The sequence below is a fragment of the Microcebus murinus genome, chromosome 4, assembly GCF_040939455.1.
Source record: "Microcebus murinus isolate Inina chromosome 4, M.murinus_Inina_mat1.0, whole genome shotgun sequence".
In the NCBI taxonomy this organism is placed as follows: Eukaryota; Metazoa; Chordata; class Mammalia; order Primates; family Cheirogaleidae; genus Microcebus; species Microcebus murinus.
The window spans coordinates 71,420,353-71,440,342 of NC_134107.1; positions in this window are offsets into that span (position 1 = coordinate 71,420,353).

Below are 19,990 nucleotides of genomic sequence, written 5' to 3' on the forward strand. Positions count from 1 at the left end.
AGGTGCTTAAGCACACCTGCAAAATTAGAAATGATGACAAAATCAGACCTTTGCCTGATGTAAAATCCTGAGAGACAAGTTCTATCTGGACAAGGAACAGACAGGGTAGCAACAAAGAGAGAGGTAGAAGTTTGAGACATAGTGTGGCCCAGTCCTTTGCAGGCTCCAAGCCTGGTTTCCCTAAACCTAGGTCTGGCTGAGTCATCCTCACCCACGTCTGATCTCCCCTTAAGATCTAGAGCATATTGGAACATCAGACATTTAGATTTATGATATAGGACAGGCAGGGTGAGATTCGGGTTTTCTGGGGCCTGAAACTTATAAAATTGGGGGAAGGGCTGTCTTTAAGCAAAAGAACACAAAAATAAACATACAAAATTAGGTCCTGAAGCTTCATTCAGCTTCATCGCCCCTCTGGAGGCAGGAAATCCCTCTCTCAGGGACAGTGGCCAACCACGGTGAGCAAGCTCCTGGCTAGGCAGGAAGTATGTGCAATTTGTTTCCAGCAGTATTCATTTAGGTCTCATGATAATTCTTCACAGTGGGAAGAAATTACTCTCGGTTTATATTTTTAAGGCTTTTAGACTAAAGTAGCTTGGTAAGCACCCCAGGCTAGCAGTCTAGTAAAATCTTTGTAAAAGCCACTCTAGGGCTCTGAACCTGAAAGTCCCCTGAAAGTGAAGTGAGGGAGTTGGGTTGCAAGATCTCTGGAGAGTCATTTGGACTGGGAAGTGTCAGAATTCTCGGTCTTCTAGACATCCTCCGGTAGGAGTGACACCCCAGCCATTTCTAGTCACCCCACAGTGACACCATTACCTAGTCTGTACTCCATTTGTACCCTCTTTACAAGACTTGAGAGAAGGCTATAGAAAGGCCATCTCAAAATGAACATGATGCCATAGTTCTCTTCTGGTTTCACGGCTCTGTTCTTTCTTCTGTGGCTGCACATTTTCCCATGAGACTAAGACAATCCATGCAAGTTTTTTTTGGAGGGTAACCTTTTTGTTCTCCCCTGCCTTGCTTTGAACTTATTTCCTTCTCTCAAAAATAGGCTGCAGATGGGAGCCAGGTATCTGGGAACAAGCTATAAACTAGATTCAGACCAGACGGTCAATAGATGGAAAGGCATTATCAAGCAGGTAAGTCATCCTTGCCTCCTCTTCCTCTCACTGCTGTCCCCCTCAGCCCCCCCCCCCACAATTACAATGCTTCATCTGGAGCTATCTGCCCCACCTGAGCTCCATCTTCCCCAGATGCCTTAGGACTATCAGAAGGATGCCTGGCTTCTTTCTGAGGACTCCCGCAGGAGCCAGCATTCCCTCAGTCTGCAGAGAACAGCTGGGGCTGTGTCACGTGGCCCCTCCTCCCAGCTATGGAAACCTGTTCTCCAGAGTTACTCCCAAAGCATCTCTGGCAATGTTTTGACAATCTTGCCACTCTGAAATTGTTTAACCACAGCCCTCTCCCAGGTCTGGAAAGTAGATGACTCAAGTTCGTAAAAGGTGTGTGAGGCCACAAAGCACTCAGAATTCAAGCCTGTGATGATAACTCAGAAGGCACGCCGTCAATATGAGTACATACTCCTACATTTCTAAAACAGAAAAACTAATTTAAATGACATGACTGAAAATTGCTTTGCAAATATAAATTTGAAGAGACAAAACTTCATGTTTTCCTTCCAGGGTTGCTGTATTTGGTGAGCCATTGTGAAGTTACTTTATTTGCTTTTGCCATTAAGAATAGCATAGGGAGTTAGTCATTAGCTTATGTGAGCTCTTAATTATTGCTCTGAAGAAATATTTAAATGACTGCAAGATGGGACCCCAAAGGATTTGTTGTAGAAAAGGTAAGCTCATTATTCTTAGATTAATACATGGAATATATCTTAAAAGAGATGAACTTTCCCCCGCAAAAAGCCTGTATCAGATGACCATGTGTAATTCATCATGCAAACTGAAACTCTTGAGAGGGAAAGGGACACTGTTAATAATTACACCATTCAAGAGGAACAAGTCAAGGCTGTCCTAAAGAATATTCATTCTTGAAGCTGAGGGTTAGAGTTCTCAAATGGGATCACAACTATCCAGTGGCATTGGAAAAATCTCCTAAATCACTATTTTAATAAATAAGCCTGCCAAATTAAGGTTACAGCTCATTTCTCTGTTACCTTCAAAGAGTTCTCCTTTTATCCACTAGGCTTGTCTGAAACCTGTTCTAACTTGTGATGGGAGTCATCAGTATTGATTCAGGATTACACAGCAATTTCAGGAAGTTGGCAGCACCTTTTAGATTATTTGGAGAGAGGCCAAATTGGATTCTGTATGGGAAGTATTTTGAAATGTGCCTCCACTCTATAAAGAAGGAAATAGGGCTCAAAGAATTTATATAATTTTCCCAAAGTCACAGATATGAAGTGACAGAGTGAGAATTGTAACCTCTAATTCCTAAATCTATGCTTTTTCTATTATACCACACTCCTTTAGCACATGATAAAATCCAGCTCCAGAATTCTACTCTATCTTGGTGTCTGCTATGCTACTAAATATTCAGGCTATAAAGAAAAGGAGTTGATTCTATTTCTGTTCTACAAAGTCTTAAGTATGTAGGAAAACATCCAATAAACAAGGGGGGGTATCTATGATTCAAAGATAAATTATATATCCCATAGTCACTCAAAAATTTAGGCAAAAAGTCAACAGGAGGAAAAATGGCATGCTATTTTTTTGTGAGAGGGGTCTGACCCAGCACGTGTGGGGAACAAATACCAAGGAGGCTACTCTTGTTGCTCTCAGAGAAGGCAAAAGTATACTACTGAGGGTCTCCAATGAATAAGCCTCTAGTCTGTAACAGTGAGAACACAGGGACTGGTATGGCCTAGCTCAGAAGGATAATGCAAGAAAATTACTGACAGACCAGCAAAGCACCATAGAAGAAATATTTATGTGCAAAGCATTGTAACAGATTGTTTTGAGGGTGAGGGTCAGAAGAGGGATCTCGCATTTATCTAAGAGTATATAAGATAGAAGCCCCTACCATCAAAATGCTCCCATTCTGGTAGCCCATCAACATGTATACACATAGCCCCCTAGCTACACTTCTGACCTCTTTCTCAGACCCTTTCACTGACAGCCTCCCTTTTCTGCCCATCCATTATGGTTAACTTTTCTGCATTGTTGGAAGTCTGACTTTCCCTGCTTGAGCTCATCCACGCCTGTGGCAATATAGCAAATTAAGCTAGAGATTTAGACCAATCTGGAGGAAGCCAAATTTACCTCATTTCACATTCAAGTTCTACCACTACCCAGTTGTAAGAACTTAGCAAAGGAATTTAATTTCTGTGAGCTTGCCCCTTCATGTGCAAAATGAGGATAATAGTTTCTGTCTCATACTTTTATTGGGAAGACTAAATGAAATGATTTGGGGAGGTCCTCAGCACAGTGGTTGGCCTGGGGTATACGCTGAAAAGAAAATGTTAAACTATCAAATGTCTGCCGATGATTTCTGTGTCTGTATTTAAAACCTGACCTTACTCGTGCATTCCTTACCCTTTTTCCAACTGCCTGTTGGGCATTTCTACCAGGCTTTCTGGCAGGCCTTTCAAATGCAACATGTGCAAAACTGAACTCATTATCTACCCTAACAGACTTGTTTCTTTTCCTGTATTCCTGGTTTTTGGTTAGTGTGGTTCCACCCTCACTAAAGTCTACCAAGCCTGAAAACTCAGTCACACTTGACTCCTCTCTATTACCCACGCATCCTATCAGCCTGAGTCCTCTGAATCTATCTCAGACCAGTTCCTGACTACATTTCCTCTGCTCCATAAAATTACTATTAAATACTATAACAAAAAAGTAAATATTTATGCAATATTATTGTGGAGAAAAGATTTTTAAGCATCATCTGAAAGGCAGAAATCATAAAAGGGAAAAAAAATTAAATGTACATTTAAAAACAAACACAAGAAGCCAGACAAATGATAAACATAGAGTGGGGAAACACTTGCAAAATTTAAGACAAGCAAAAAGGAAATAAATATACCTTATATCAAAATGTTCTTATAAATTATTTTAAAACATCCACTCAGATAAAGGAACAAGGATATGAATAAACAATTGACCATAGAACAAAAACAGAAAGGTAACAATGTAAAATAGTATTTCCCCTAGTAATAAAAATATGAAAATTAAGCAATAATGAGTTATCATTTTTCACTTTTCAAATTGACAATTATATTAATACTAAAAATACCTTATGTGGATGAATATGCAAAGAAATGGATACTGTCATAGGATCCTGGTGGGACTACAACTTAAGAAAAAGCTGTTGGAGGGAAATTTGGTTATATGGTATAACTTAAAAAGGTATGTTCCCTTTGATCCAACAATTCTGTTTATAGGAATTTATAAGGAAATCATTAGAGCTGTGTGTGAATATTTAGCTTCAAGAATGCCAGTTGCAGTGTTGCTTATAATAGCAAAAAAAAAAAAAATCACAACTTCCTAAATATATATCAGGTTAAATATTGTAATGGTCTGAGTGTCTGATGGTACTTCACAGGTTAAAGGAAAATATTACAGCTGGAAAAATGTTCACAATTTTCTCACAACATTTTAAAATTGGGAGAAAAACACATCACAAAGAATTATAATTCCCAGTTTGGCTTAAAAGACATAATTTCAATTTTACACACACATACATTGTTGACATCAAAAGGATATAAAAAATTATATGCCAATATGTTAGAGTTTATTTCTGGATAATTAGACTGCTGCTTCATTTTATTATATTTTTTCTTTTTGCTTTTCTATATTTTCTAAATCTTTTTCTTCCACTTTTACAAGGAACATTATTGATTTCAAAAGAAGAAAACAAAGTTAACAACAAATGTGCACTGAATAGGTCTTGAGTGAGGATTCCCAGCAGCTCCAGTTCCAGGCTTCAGCATTCAATGTGTAATGACAATGACGTTTGCTCAGTCTGGCCACCAAGTGCTGACTATCAGTGTTTTAAGTTTCAGTATTTTTCTGGCCAGCCTTTCTCATTCTAATCCCACTGATCTTATCAGTGCTGAGAAGTTTGCCCTCCCAAAGGAACCAACACCATTTCATGGGTGGCATGATCAGGCTGACACTCCAGAACCAGTTAGACAAGGTCCTCAGGCTGTCCTGGAGTGACTGCCACAATAGCTCATGCTTAGCTTACTAGGACAAGCTCCATGTGCCTGCAGGGAAACTGACTGTCTCTCTCCCAAAGATGTGCCCTCCCCTTTGTACTGAAATTCCCACCAAGGTCACCCATAGTCAATATCATCTCTAAATCTTCCTTGCTTGTTTCCTACTTTCCCACTTTCACACCAATTTGCAAAGTTTTCCCAATGCCTCTTTCATTCATCCTGTCCTTTCATTTCAGTCCCACTTCTTATCTCACCATGTAGCTGCTTCCTAAGGAAATCTCCCTGACTCAGTTTCCCCTGCTTTGACTTAGCCATCCAAACCCCCAGATAAATCTTCTTCAAAAATAAATTACTGCGAACTGATTACGATGGTGCATCTCTGTAGTCCCAGCTACTTGGGAGGCTGAGGCAGGAGGTTCACTTAAAAGCCCAGGAGTTCAAATCCAACCCTGTCTCTAAAACTAAAATAATGAAAATAAATTACAGCAATAGAGCACTGCTCTATTCATAATTTCTGAACTTATTTTTATGTGTGAGAGAAATATATTCTATCTTATTTACCTTTTTGTTGAGTTGGCTTTTCTAAGCAGCCAGACTAAATCCTAAGTGATAAACCGCCTTGAATCTGAAAGGAGAGGTCATCTCCACCTTAGCACACCTAAATAGTAGCAGTTTATATGTATGCCTTTTCACCCTTCTACCTCTCCCCAGAATTCCTTTTGTAGATTTCTTCTTTCTCCTCTTATTCTGTCTGTGAGATGAGAAGCATATTCCCTACCAGCACGTGGTACAGACCTGCCACGTGATACATCTATACTCAAGACACGTTCCATACTTGTTCAGGCCAGGCTGCATTTGATGTCCTGACTTGCACAGACATTCTGTAAATGTTTTAATGATAATGAAAAATACAAACCACACAAGAACATGATTTATGTTATTGCCAACCATTTTGAGCCCTGGATGCCGTATGCAACCTGGTTTTATTGTTTGTTTGTTTGTCTGTTTGTTTGTTTAACAAGAAACCTGAGCATTGCTCCTGGCACCCATAGAAAGCAGTAGGAAGGTGGGAGCCCAGTGATTGCTGCCGTGGAAGTTACAAGGGCTGCATTCCCTCTCTGACTCTGCCACTAACCTGGCGTTAGCCTGCTCCCTCACTTAAAACCCTCTAACCCACTTTTAATAGCTTTTCTAAATTGATCAGACATCTCAAAGACAGTCTGACCATATGCAGGAAGAGTCTTAAATATAGTCAAAATTATCCAACAAACAGTAAGTGCCCTTTAACCTGTTGCTTTGCCTTTAAGAATCCATCCCAAAGAAATAATCAAGCAGTCTTTCAAAGCTTTATGCACACGATATTTAATGCAGCATCATTTTTAGTTGCCGCTTAAGTACCTATCGATAGGAAGTTGGTTCAATAGACAATGTCATGCTAATAAACTTTAATATTTTGTAGCCATCAAACACCATGTTTATGAATTATATGTAATGGAATTAATGTTTGGGTGTTTGTGTTATTTAGAGAAAAGCAAAATATAAAATTACATACATATGTGCATATAAACATATCATCCCAATTTTGTAAATACATGTGCATGATTATACATATAACTGGAAGAAAAACTTTTATCTTCCTTAGACTCTGATAAATTCTCTACAATATACATGTATGGATTTTAAAATCAGTGAAACTAATATGGAAATAGTTTGGAAATCTTCCAGGATTTACTATTTATTTTTATTTATTTCTTATTTACTTATTTTATTTATAATATTTTGAAATGTTTTAATAATACACCTTGGTTTAAGTCACTGAAAAGTCTCTTCAATGTGGGTACTCATGCCTTTTATTTTTCAGAAGCATTCTTACATTAGTTCTTCGATAATTTTCTGTTTATCTGTTCTTAGTATCTCAAAAATTAAATCTAACTCTAGGCCATCATTAAGACTTTTTAAAAATATTTCATTCTTTTTGTCTCTTTATTCTCTTTTCTGGAAGATTTGTTCAACTTGCTTTTTTTTTTTTTTTGAGACAGAGTCTCGCTTGTTGCCCAGGCTAGAGTGAGTGCCGTGGCGTCAGCCTAGCTCACAGCAACCTCAAACTCCTGGGCTCAAGCAATCCTTCTGCCTCAGCCTCCCGAGTAGCTAGGACTACAGGCATGTGCCACCATGCCCGGCTAATTATATATATATATATTAGTTGGCCAATTAATTTCTTTCTATTTATAGTAGAGACGGGGTCTTGCTCTTGCTCAGGCTGGTTTTGAACTCCTGACCTCGAGCAATCCACCCGCCTCAGCCTCCCAGAGTGCTAGGATTACAGGCGTGAGCCACCGTGCCAGGCTTGTTCAACTTGCTTTACCAAGTCTTTCATTGAAAGCTTTTTACTAGCTATCTGATTTCCAAGAGATGTTTAGATCTATTTATCTACATTTTGAATGTGACAGATTCCTAAAACATAAATATACAGTTTAATCAATTAGGTTTTCCTTTGTCAATTTTTGATAACAATGCCATAGCAGCTTCCTAAAAAGAAAATTAGAAAATTTACCCCTCCCCCCCCCCGGACCTCTGACCTGTACCCCACCATATTGGAATTGTTTGAATAGTACTGGACTTGTGGAGTTGTCTGTTGCCTGCAGATTTGCAAGCCCTGACATACTCCAGCCTCAACAATCACCTAGGTGTTTTGTGAAAGAGATAATAGATGGCCTGTAGGAAGCAAGATTTCTTAAATTGTGTTGATATTGGAAGATACTTTCAGTGACCTCAGCTCAACTAGGGGCAAGCAGGAGCGGGGAAAACTAGTTGGTTTCTGCCATTTCCCCCCAAGTCACCTATTTTGGTTAAGAAGAACCTCAAAACAAAAAGCATAGAAAATACAGACAAAGAGGAAATATAGGGGATTTTGTTGTTGCTATTGTTTGGGGTTTATGTTCTTGCCAAAAGACGAAAAAAAAAAAAAAAACAACTGTTAGCTCTGATCTGTTTAAACTAAAGTCTACCCATTAAAGGTGTTTGGCAATGTCTTTCTGTTAATCAGAGTGGGTTTTCCAGATCTTTGCAAAACCACACTGATGATTAGTGCCAGTCCCCTCAGCCAGTGTTCTCCTTGGAAAAGAGATGCTTATTTAGACTGCTAGAATCATCTTCCCCAACTAAGGCACATTGTTTCCACAAATTGGCTTATGTTACAGGGAATAAAGACACAGAAAAACCAGAGGCCCCCAGACATGCCTGTTGGGCTTCGTGAGGCTGATGATTCCATGATAAATTCCAAACAGAAGCACCAGGCCCACCAGCTCACTTGGTATTGGAAGGTTCAGGAAGATGAACCTTTTGTAGGCAGACAAAACTCCAGGATGCGTGGGACAAATGCTTACAGCAATTGTCTGTGAGGGGGCTTCCTTCTTCACCCAAATAGTCTTGTTTGATGTTCCTGGTGACAGCCATTGCAGAGTAATTTTTGTTGCTGCTTTCTCCATTTGATGAGATGGTTCTTCAAACCTTTACTATTAACTCATTAACATTGAGATCCTCCAAGTTTATCTAATCTGAGCATATGGTCTCGTTAAACACTTTTTTCAGCACTCTCAGTTGTTCTGGAATAGACTATGAGTTTCCAAAGAGCACACCTTGGCTTTCCTGAGAACCCTTGAAAGTGTAATAGTTCAAACAGTTGGACCACTCTTGAGTCGCTCTGCAGTACTTGTTTACAGTATGTGTTTCTTTTTTTAGTAAATATTTTACAGTTTGTTTATTCTCCTCTACTTAGGAAAATTTGACAACGTGAGGAACTTTGCTTGAGCAAAGGAGCTCCCTTGGGGAATGGCTATCAAACAAGCAAGCTCCTGAGGCTTCCTCATCTGCACCCCCATTTGGGTCAGGCCTCTCAAATTCACTTCCATCTCTCAGTTCCTGGTATGCAGGGCTGACATTCTTTTCTGCTGGTACAGACTCTTGAGGCTCAGCCTAAGGGATTAGGCAGCCCCTTGCCCTCCAGAGAAAGGGGCCAAATAAATAATACTTGAAGATGAAAGAGATTTTCACAGTTTCAACTAAGGCTAAGAAGATTACATTTATTCTAACCCTCATCACAGTAGTAGCTTTATTGCCACTTGGGTTCACAGTGAGGTCACAAGTCACTGGTAGTAAACAGGGGCCTTAGAAGAGTAAGAGTTATGTATCAACATGTATTGTCTGCTGTTTTCTAATTAGCTAGTGCTGCCTGGCATTTATTTTACGGAGAAGTTAGCCAGACTAGGAAAAACAAGACTTGGAACACTGGGCTGACTTCAGCATTACTGAAAAGGCTATAATTATGGCTCTCAGCAAAGGAAGTGATGGTTATCTTGGCGGAGGGAAGGAAATACTTATAGCAGATTCCTGGGACACACTATGCTGCAAGGACAACTCAACTTTGCCTTCACAGCTCTTCAAATTCCACTGAAAAAGACAATTTATTGGGTCTAGTACTAGCTCTCCAACTCACTTGCAAGGTAACTTTGGGCAGACATTGGACCTCTCTGAGCCTCAAATTCTTTAGTAGTGAAATGTGATGAATGCTGTCCACCTTTCCTGGTTGTAAAACTCAAATTAGAAAAATGACCTAGTAATTTAGGATCACTATACAACAGGAAGTAACAATTTCTCACTACTTCTCTCGCCCATGCTATAAGATTAGAAGAACTCTGTATAAGACTTAACACAAATTCTTTGCTATCAGACTATATAAAACATTGTAAGACCAAAAGAGCTCTATTGTCTTACTTTAAAGCTAAAAGACTGAAATAATTCAACCTCTTCTAAGAAAGCATCAGTGACAACTGTCAATTAGAAGTGATTCCTAGCCTCTTGGAAATTCTGCAAGACCTGTGGCTTTGCATCAAACAGACCTGAGTTTGAATCACAATTCAAACTCTACCACTCACTACCTGTATGATCTTGGGAAGTAACTTAATGGGTCTTGGAGTTTTTTCCATGTTTGCATCTAATATGTAATTCAAACCCATTCTTTGTTATTGCCAAATAGTAGCCTTATTTTCATTTATTTATGAAAATCAGCTTCTCAGGCTGAGAAGCTAGGTTCCTTTTCCCAAAGACACATTGCATGTAAATACTTAAACTGAAATTTATTTTTCTTACTTTATCGTTTTATTATTTTTAATTGGTAAATAAAATTATATATGTATTTATCATATATAACATTGTTTTGAAATATGTATGCACTGTGTAATAGTTAATTTGAACTAATTATCATATGCATTACCTCACATACTTTTTTCCTGTGGTGAGAATGCTTAAAGATCTGCTCTCTCAGCAATTTTCTTTTCTTTTTTTTTTTTTAAGACAGAGTTTTTCTCTGTCATTCTGGTAGAGGGCAGTGATGTCATCATAGCTCACTGCAACCTCCAGCTCCTAAGCTCAAGTGATCCTCCTGCCTCAGCCTCCTGAATAGCTGGGACTACAGGTGTGTGCCACTATGCCTGGTTAATTTTTCGATTTTTAGTATAGACAGGGTCTTCCTCTTGCTCAGGCTTGTCTCAAACTCCTGAGCTCAAGCACTTTTCCCTCCTTGGCCTCCCAGAGTGCTAGGTATTACAGACATGAGCCACTGTGCCCAGCCTCTCTCAGCAATTATTGAGAATATAATACATAGCTATTAACTATAGTCACCATGTTATAAATAGATCTCCTCAACTTAATTGAATTGGAATTTAAATCCAGAACCATCTAGATCTGAGGCCATCCCTTCCATTAAGCAATGATGCATAAGCAAAAGTGTAAAGCACATAATAGACATTTGGTAAGTAAAGACATAATATGCTGGTTGAAAGTGTGGGTCCTGGGTTTACTCTGGCTCTGTCATTTATTAGCTGTGTGACCATGAGCAAGATACTTAACCTCTCTGTGCCTTCATTTCTTCCACTGTAAAATGGAGATAAAAATGGTACAAGCTTGTAGGGTTGTTCTGAGTACTGAGTTAATGCATGTAAAATACATAGAGTAAGTGTTTGACAAATATAAACTTACTGCTAAATAGTGATAATTTTCTTTCCCAGTCTGTAATGTAAGAAAATTACTGTCCACTTTATGAAGAACCAAAATATAGTCACTAAAAAGAAAATAATTTATTTTTGGAGAGTTACTAATAAGTCATAAATGCTTCTGCCAATACATATATCAAATGCTGGATTTTATTCACCAGTATGAGACAAAATGGGGGGTATTTTTCATTTCGTCTCTTTTCATATATATTCGCACAGATACATTTTCACAAAGTTTGGCAAATATAGAAAGTAGAAAAAAACCCATAATGTAATCATCCAACACAATCACTGACAACATTTATTGCATTTTATTATTTATTTCTATGTTTATGTGTGTGTAATGTATTTGTAATTTATTTTTGCATACAATGTGGATTTGTAAATACAGTTAAAACAATACTGTATGTGTAGCTTCATTTTTTAATTCCATTTGTTTATATAATGGAGATTTCCTTGTTTTCAAACATGCAATGCACTTTTTTCAGAGTCATAGTCCATTGTCTTTTAAAAGTATCATTAGGATAAATCTCAGCAAATCATCATTCTTGAACCTACATAGAGCTTTTAAAATATAACATCACTAGAGTCTTAATAAGTTTTTTTCTTATTTTTAACACATTACATATGAAGTGGTGTATCACAGGAAAAAGCATTTTAAGAAAATATCATTTCCTATCTCAAAAGATAATAAAACATCTGCCTTTTCCCAAAATGAAATAGAGAGTAATAAAAATAGTCTTCTTGAGCTATATAAATTTCTTTCATATATTTCGAGAGTTCCTCCAAAGTGTGAATTTCAGAAAAAATCATTGTGATCTTTGAACATAATTTTTAGCATATGCAAATTATCTACATCTATTATAATTATACTTAGCACGTCTTACCTTGAGTGTATCAAAGCATTTCACACATCTTAATAAAGACTCCAAGGTTTTTTTAATTAAAGATTTAATTTGGGGTGATATTTAACAAAAAATTCTACAAAAATATTCTTTATAAGATGCTAAATAAAATATGGTTATAGACTCAAATTCTAAACCCCTAAAATGAGTGCTCTATTTCAAGATAAATATACAGCAAATGGAATCAAAAACTCATTTATTTCTACTTTTACCTATTATAGTTATTTATTAAAATAAATAGATCTAAATAGAAGTTTTTAAAATAAAACATGGTCAATTAGATAAATAAATAGCATTAAAGACTTTACTGAATCCTCATATTCTTCTGCATTACATTTAAAATACTTTCCCTTATCATGTTTATTTTATTATTTTTCAGTCCTTTGCAATTATTATTTTGGATGTCTAATTGCTCTTTATCTGTTATACCTATGAGATATGTCTGGGAGTTGGCAATGGACATCATCTCAATTGGACATTGATGTATTACTTTTAGAATCAAAAGAAGAAATTATCCATTCAGCATTCTAGGAAGAGAAGAAAGTTCAGATAATATAAAAAGTATTTTTATTTATATTCTTGATTAGATTACCCAAAGGGCATAATTTAGAACATCTATACTAAGGAGTATCTGTTGAAACTTCAATTATAATCTTGGAGGATGAGAATTTAGCCCTTAGTGTGTTTCCTTCCTGAAAAAGGAAGTCAGGAAATTAAAAAGCGGTAGAAGAAAACAGACAAAGAGGAAGGAAAAAAGAGAAGGTGAAAAAAGGAAAGGGAAGTTAAGAAAGAAGGAAGAAAGAAAGAAATGAGTAAAGCAGGGAGTATTCATTGTAGTCCTACTTTGTGCCAAACATTTTGTTAGTACTGTATCATTTAGCTATCAGCCTAATCCTGAAATATAGATATTACCTCCATTTTATGTAAAAAATGAAACTCAGAGAAATATAGATTAATTTCATAATTAACACTACCTGTAAATAATTGAGCTGGGCTTTAAACTCAATATCTGACTTGAAAGCTGATAATTTTCCCATAATATCCTACAACCATTCTAGAAATTGCCTGAAGGTTCTATGAACTTTTCTCCTTACTGATTTATGGAAGTACCTCAATCCGTCTTTTTTCTAGTTCATTGCACATAGTAGGCATTCAACAAACATTTATTGACTGATTGACTGACTGAATGAATGATTTCTAAGGCAGAAGGAAGAAATAGGAAAATGTGCTGTTCTCTCAAAGAAAATAGAGGGAGGCAGACACCAGAAGTTGGGAACTATGTCCAGCTCTATCTTGGCCTTGGAAAGTAAGATGTTTTGAATTTAGTTGAAGATAGGAGTTCAGATTGGATATCACTAGGATGTGTGATTTTAGCGCAGATTATTTCTAACCTGGAAAAAACAAGCAAAGAAACAAACAACAAGAAAAACAAGAGTCAAATTTGAACCAGGATCTGATCTATAGATTTTCTACTGCTCTACAAATGTTCAAGTGTGGCTATAGATTTTGAGACCTTCGTGGATAATCACAAACCATGTTCTTACTATACTCTGAAATAAACATGAATTCCAAGGGCTCCCTCAGACTTGGAGTTCAACCCCTCCAAACTCCTATCTCATGTACTTTGAAGCATCCCCCCTTGGACTGAGCTTTATCTCCCAGGATGAAGACCTAATATTTATTGGCAACCCAAACATTAAACATTCAGAATGTGTTTTATACAAATAGACAACAAGAAGGCAGCAGGGGGTATTTAGTTCCTTATTGATGTTAATGGAAAATTCATTTGGCAACTGTATTAATCGCAATGTCTGGCATAGCAAGTAGCAGAAAATCTAACTAAAATGGCCTTCAACAATAAAAGGAAAACTAAGCTAACACTCAGTGGAACTTGATCCAGAAGCTCAAACATGTCAACAAGGATTCAATTTCTTCAGTCTTTCTACTCATCTTCCACAGTATTGGCTTCTATATAAAAACTGGCTAGCTATCCACCAAAATTGTTAGCTCTTTCTCCTAATGACACAACAGAACCATATGTATTGTCTAGCCTTCCTTATATTACAGTTAAATCTGGCCATACGACTGAATTCTGGCTAAGAGGCAGTGGTAAAGTTTTATCCATTTCCATATCTGGCCTGTGTGGGAATCTGTATTCTTTCTCCCTTCACAAGCATACAGAGAAAAGTATCACAGTCTTAGGAACCATATGTAAAAGATGGCAAGCCTTGGTTCAGAACAGGTTAAGGACAGCCACCCACCAATGAAGATCACTTATTTTAGGTTTTATGTAAAAGGGAAATAAATTATTATATATTGTAATGTTGGAGACATTACATTATTGTATTGACTTACATTAAAATATTAATACTAGAAGGGGAATGATGCCTCAAGAATAACCTAAACTTAATGATTGATTTAGTTTATAGTTGTAGTTGGTTTAGTATTAAAATAGAAAGAGGTGCTTTCTATTTCTATTTCATGCTGAAAGGCCAGGTGTCCAAGTCATGCAATAGAAAAACATTTGATAAAACAAATGTTTAAGTAATTTGGAAGGTAGACTATGAGCCTGTAGCACTAGGAGAAGTGGTTGAAAAGATCCAGAATGTTAGTATGTGTTGCTACTATGTTACTTTGTTAACAAGTTATTGTAAGAAAGAGATTAGCTTAGCTAATAGCCAATTTTCAATCAGAAATAAAAGATAAAATATGGATTCCAGAATTTTGGAACTGAAAGGATTGAGAAAAATTGACCAATTCTAGACTTCAGACAGTAAAAGATCAGATTAAAAAAGGGCTTTGGGCAACAATGGCATAATAATGTGTACTCTTCCTACATATTGTTTCAAATCATTAAATTGAGAATGATAGGTATATGGATGATAAATCAAAAATAAAAATGAACCAGGCTTCAGAATTATGTTAGAAAGAACTTTATCATGGAGAATGTTCCATGTGCCCTTGAGAAGAATGTGTATTCTGCAGCTGTTGGGTGGAATGTTCTGTATATATCTGTCAAGTTAATTTGGTTTATAGTGTTGTTCAAGTTTGCTTTCCTTGTTGATTTTCTGTCTGGATGTTCTATTTATCATGGAAAGTGGGAGAATTACTTTTCTTAAGTAATTTCCTACTATTATGGTATTGATGTTTCTTTCTCCATTTTGTTTGGTGTATATATTTAGGTGCTTTGATATTGGGTACATAAATATTTATAATTGCTATATCTTCTGTTGAATTGATCCTTTTATCACATATAGTGACATTCTTTGTCTCTTATGAATGCTTTTTACTTTGTCCATTTTGTCTGATATAAGTATAGCCACCCTGCCCTCTTTGGGTTATCATTTGCACAGAATACCTTTTTCTATCCTTTCACTGTCAGCCTACATGTGTCCTTAAGTCTAAAGTGAGTCTCTTGTAGACAACAAATAGTTGGATCTTGTTTTATCTATTAAACCACTCTGTGTCTTTTGATTGGGGAGTTTAATCCATTTACATTTAAAGTAATTATTGATAGATAAGGATTTACTAGTGCCATTCTGTTAGTTGTTTTCTGTATGTTTTATAGTTCTTTTGTTACACTTTTCCTCTTTTGGTGTCTCACTTTCTGATTTGATGATTTTTTAAATTGATATGGTTTGATTCCTTTCTGTCTTTCTTTTGTGTATCATCTTTAGATATTTTCTTTGTGGTTACTATGAGACTTACAAAAAATGTCTTATAGTTATAACAGCCTATTTTAACCTGATAACACCTTAGTTGTATATATTAAATATATATAGTTTTTTGTATTCAATTACACCTCAATAAAGTAGCTTTAATTAAAAGAACTTTAGTTTATAGGCAGGTGAAGCTGCTTGCAAGCAAATACATCTACTAAATTTTGAGCAAATTGAATTACTAAAGAAGCCAGGAACTAATATTAAAAACAAAAACAAAAACAAAAAAAACCACTTTGACTGCTCAAGGCTTAAAATTTGGATGTCCCAAATGTCATAAGCACAATAAGTTGAAATTTGTGCAACCCCTGTAAAGCGTCTATTCCTCAAAACCAACTTTAGCTGTCACCATGAAAGATAATGGGGGAATTAATAGGGAAATAGCTCCCAGACAGAGGAGTCAGCCTGGACAAAACAAAAGGTGAAAAATTCTTTTCATAAAGCAGAATACATGTTTAATAAAAAAAAAAAAAGTCTTCCCCATTTGTTAGGGGAGTGGAATCTCACAATTCTTGCCTGGTAGGCTTTTCATCATTGCTATGGACTACTGACTGCTGCAGAATTCCACTCTTTTCTTTGCCTGAATGGAAGTTTTTATTGCTCTAATACTATTTGTTGGGTGTACACTGGAAGAAAAAAAATTTTTTTATTTCAAATGCAGCAAGATTATTAGAAGTGATATTCAGACTTGATGATGAGGAAAGAGTAAAGGAAAGAGGTTGTCTCCCATGAGATGGAATGAGTATCTTTTATTGCATGGGAGGAGGAATAAAAAGGTATTTGGTGCGCATAAAGGTGTAATGTGGGAGAGAATGGCTAGCCATTCTCCAAAACCCATTTTCTATATTTTCATTGGATTACAGTTTGACTATTATTCCCCACTGGCCTTTCAGTCAGGTGCAGCCATATGACTGATGTCTGGCCAGGGAAATGTGACAGAAGTGAGCAACTGCTTTCAGACTTGACTCAAAAAAACTACCCACATGTGATGCTTCATGTGGATTGTGTGGTACTTTCTCTTTCCATGTCTGGATGGAAAAGAGCACAGATATCATGCAAGATGTATGTTGAGAATGGAGGAGCCATAAGACGTAAGGAGCTTGGGCACTTCTGCTTCTAACTAGGACAGAGTAAAGGGCCTAGATTCACCTTCCTTTCTGAAACAACCAATAAAGTGAAAAAAATATTTAAAATAGTGTTTCTCTATGCACTGGACATAGACATCAGACACTGAAGTACAGGATCCCTTTGAGACAGTGAGCAAGGCAAGCCCTACCACTGTCCCAGCTTATTGCCTTCAGAGAGTTTCCAAGGCATAGCTCAGAGGGCAGGAATGCAAGTAAATTCCAGCACATTCTCTAAACGGAGGAGTCAGAGATGGGAGTCTGGGGTGTGTGTGGGGGGGGACTAATCCAGTTACAGTTCACAGGACATAGTACTAGAAAGAAAAGAGCTACACAGATCATTTAGGAGATATGCAGAGGGTACCATTTGAGTGTTCAGCAAAGTACTGATCATTGTTTGCTTGTTATATCCTAACAAACACGTTTTGTTTATTTGTTATATCCTTGGCTAGCCCCAACAACGTTATGGACCTATGATATTAACCTGCAGGAACTAACACTATCTGCTTTCTTGATTTATATCACGTGGGACAAAGTGTCTTTTTTTTTTTGAGACCGAGTCTCACTCTGTTGCCTGGGTTTGAGTCCTATGGCATCAGCTCAGCTCAGCTCACAGCAACCTCAAACTCCTGGATTCAAGCAATCTTCAAGTAATCTTCAAGCAAGCCTCAACCTCCCGAGTAGCTGAGAGTATAGGCATGTGCCACCACGCCCGGCTAATTTTTTCTATTCTTTTTTTCAGTTGCTTGGCTTAATTTCTTTCTATTTTTAGTAGAGACAGGGTCTCACTCTTGCTGAGGCTGGTCTCAAACTCCTGACCTCTAGCAATCCTCTTGCCTTGGCCTCTCAGAGTACTGGAATTACAGGCGTGAGCCACCACACCCCGCCCAAAGTGTCTTTTTATTAACTTGCATACACAAAAGAAAATTTTTATTTTCCAAATTCTCCATAAATGTCCTTTTGCATTTTATTAATCTAAATTGGTTTATATGAGTATCTGAGTGAATCATGGTCAATGTCATATAGACAATTGTGCAGGTTATGCCTCAAACAAGAACATTCAAGCAAGGGGGTAAATTGGGGGCTCAAAACTGGCACATGCTCTGCTTACCAAACCATGTAATCTGGTGCTGGCTATATGCTCCTCGAAAAGGGGGAAATTTTCTCTAATTTGCACAGAGCTGCCATGCAGACTTGTTCAGGCTCTGATACTGGTGGTCAAGCAGATAGACTTTAGTAGGAAAAGGGAAGGGAACTGAATGCCAGCCAGGAAGAGGGGAACCAGAAAATGACCACTATAATAACATATGATTATTGAAATGGGTATCCTTCTTTTGCTATATTTTAATGTGTCTTTTCAGATACTCTAGATTAAAGGAATCTCTCACTTATCTGAAGTCTTATACAACTTTATGTTATAAAACTTTCTCACCATGTTTACAACTCTCTATCTTTAATTATAATTAATTGCATGTGCATAACAAATCAGGAGTACAACACAAAGAGAGATGAGGACTGGATGACTGTATGAATCGAGAATGATTTATAGGACCAAATGGAGACAGGGTATTCTTTTGGAATGCTGGTATATATAGGAAAATCTGATATAATGAGAAAGGTTCTAGCAATCTCTGTATTTCGAGTGGAAAGTGCTTAGGTAGCAAATGCTATTATGCTACCTATCCTTTTCTCAAGACAAGAAATAAAATGACTACTTGAGCATATAGTGTGTTGTATCCAACAATAAATAAGAGCGAGAAGATGTCTCTATGGAGGCACTACCCAAGGAGGTTTCCTAGACACATCCAAGATGCAGCAGTAAAGTCCTATTAAATCTGGAAGACCAATACAAGAGTAAATGAGGCCGGGCGCTGTGGCTCACGCCTGTAATCCTAGCTCTTGGGAGGCCGAGGCGGGCGGATTTCTCAAGGTCAGGAGTTCAAAACCAGCCTGAGCAAGAGCGAGACCCTGTCTCTACTATAAATAGAAAGAAATCAATTGGCCAACTGATATATATATATAAAAAATTAGCCGGGCATGGTGGCACATGCCTGTAGTCCCAGCTACTTGGGAGGCTGAGGCAGAAGGATCACTCGAGCCCAGGAGTTTGAGGTTGCTGTGAGCTAGGCTGACGCCACGGCACTCACTCTAGCCTGGACAACAAAGCGAGACTCTGTCTCAAAAAAAAAAAAAAAAAAAAAAAAAAAAAAAAAGAGTAAATGAGTCATCTGCAGAACCAAATTAAAAATCAATTCTCCCACTAATTTCTGTGCCCTGGTTTGCCTCTGAGTTTATAATCAATTGGGTGCTCTGTGTTGCTTAAAAGTTGCAATAGCATCATGTTATTATAGGTGTTCTGAATTCAAACTGATCTGTGCCAAAACAGTCGGTCCGGAAAGCACATATGTTGGGCAGGTCATTTGTTTGTACCTACTAACTTGTACAAGTTCATTGAAAGTATGTAGAGTAATAAATATAAAAATGAAGGAATTTTTATTAAATGACCATTTAAAATTCCCCCTATTGTGTTTTATTATGCACCATTAATTTAATTGGTCCACTAAAATAGTGTTTTGGTAGTTCTAAAATTTTTCTATTAAAAATAAAATTAAAATGAGAGTAATAATGAAAAATATACAAAGAATCCCTTAGGTAGTACAAAAGAACAAAATCAAGTTGCAAAAAGTAAAATACAAAACAAGTAAATGCATGTTTGTACTATTAAGTTTAATATTATTTAAATTTTATACAATGAGATTATTTCTCATGTTTAATTAATATTTGATTTAATTTAATAAGTCCTATATTTATGCATTTAATTTATAAGTGTGGGGATTTTATAGTTATAAAAGAACTGCTTTTATACCTAGTCTTATTTTTATATATATTTTAGTAACATCATAATACAAACAAGTTAGGCCAACACTAGGAATCCATGAAAATGTTTTTATTTTGGGGGAGGGGTCTATATTGTTACTCAAGTTTTAGAAACAATCTCACATATAACTTTTTCTTAAGT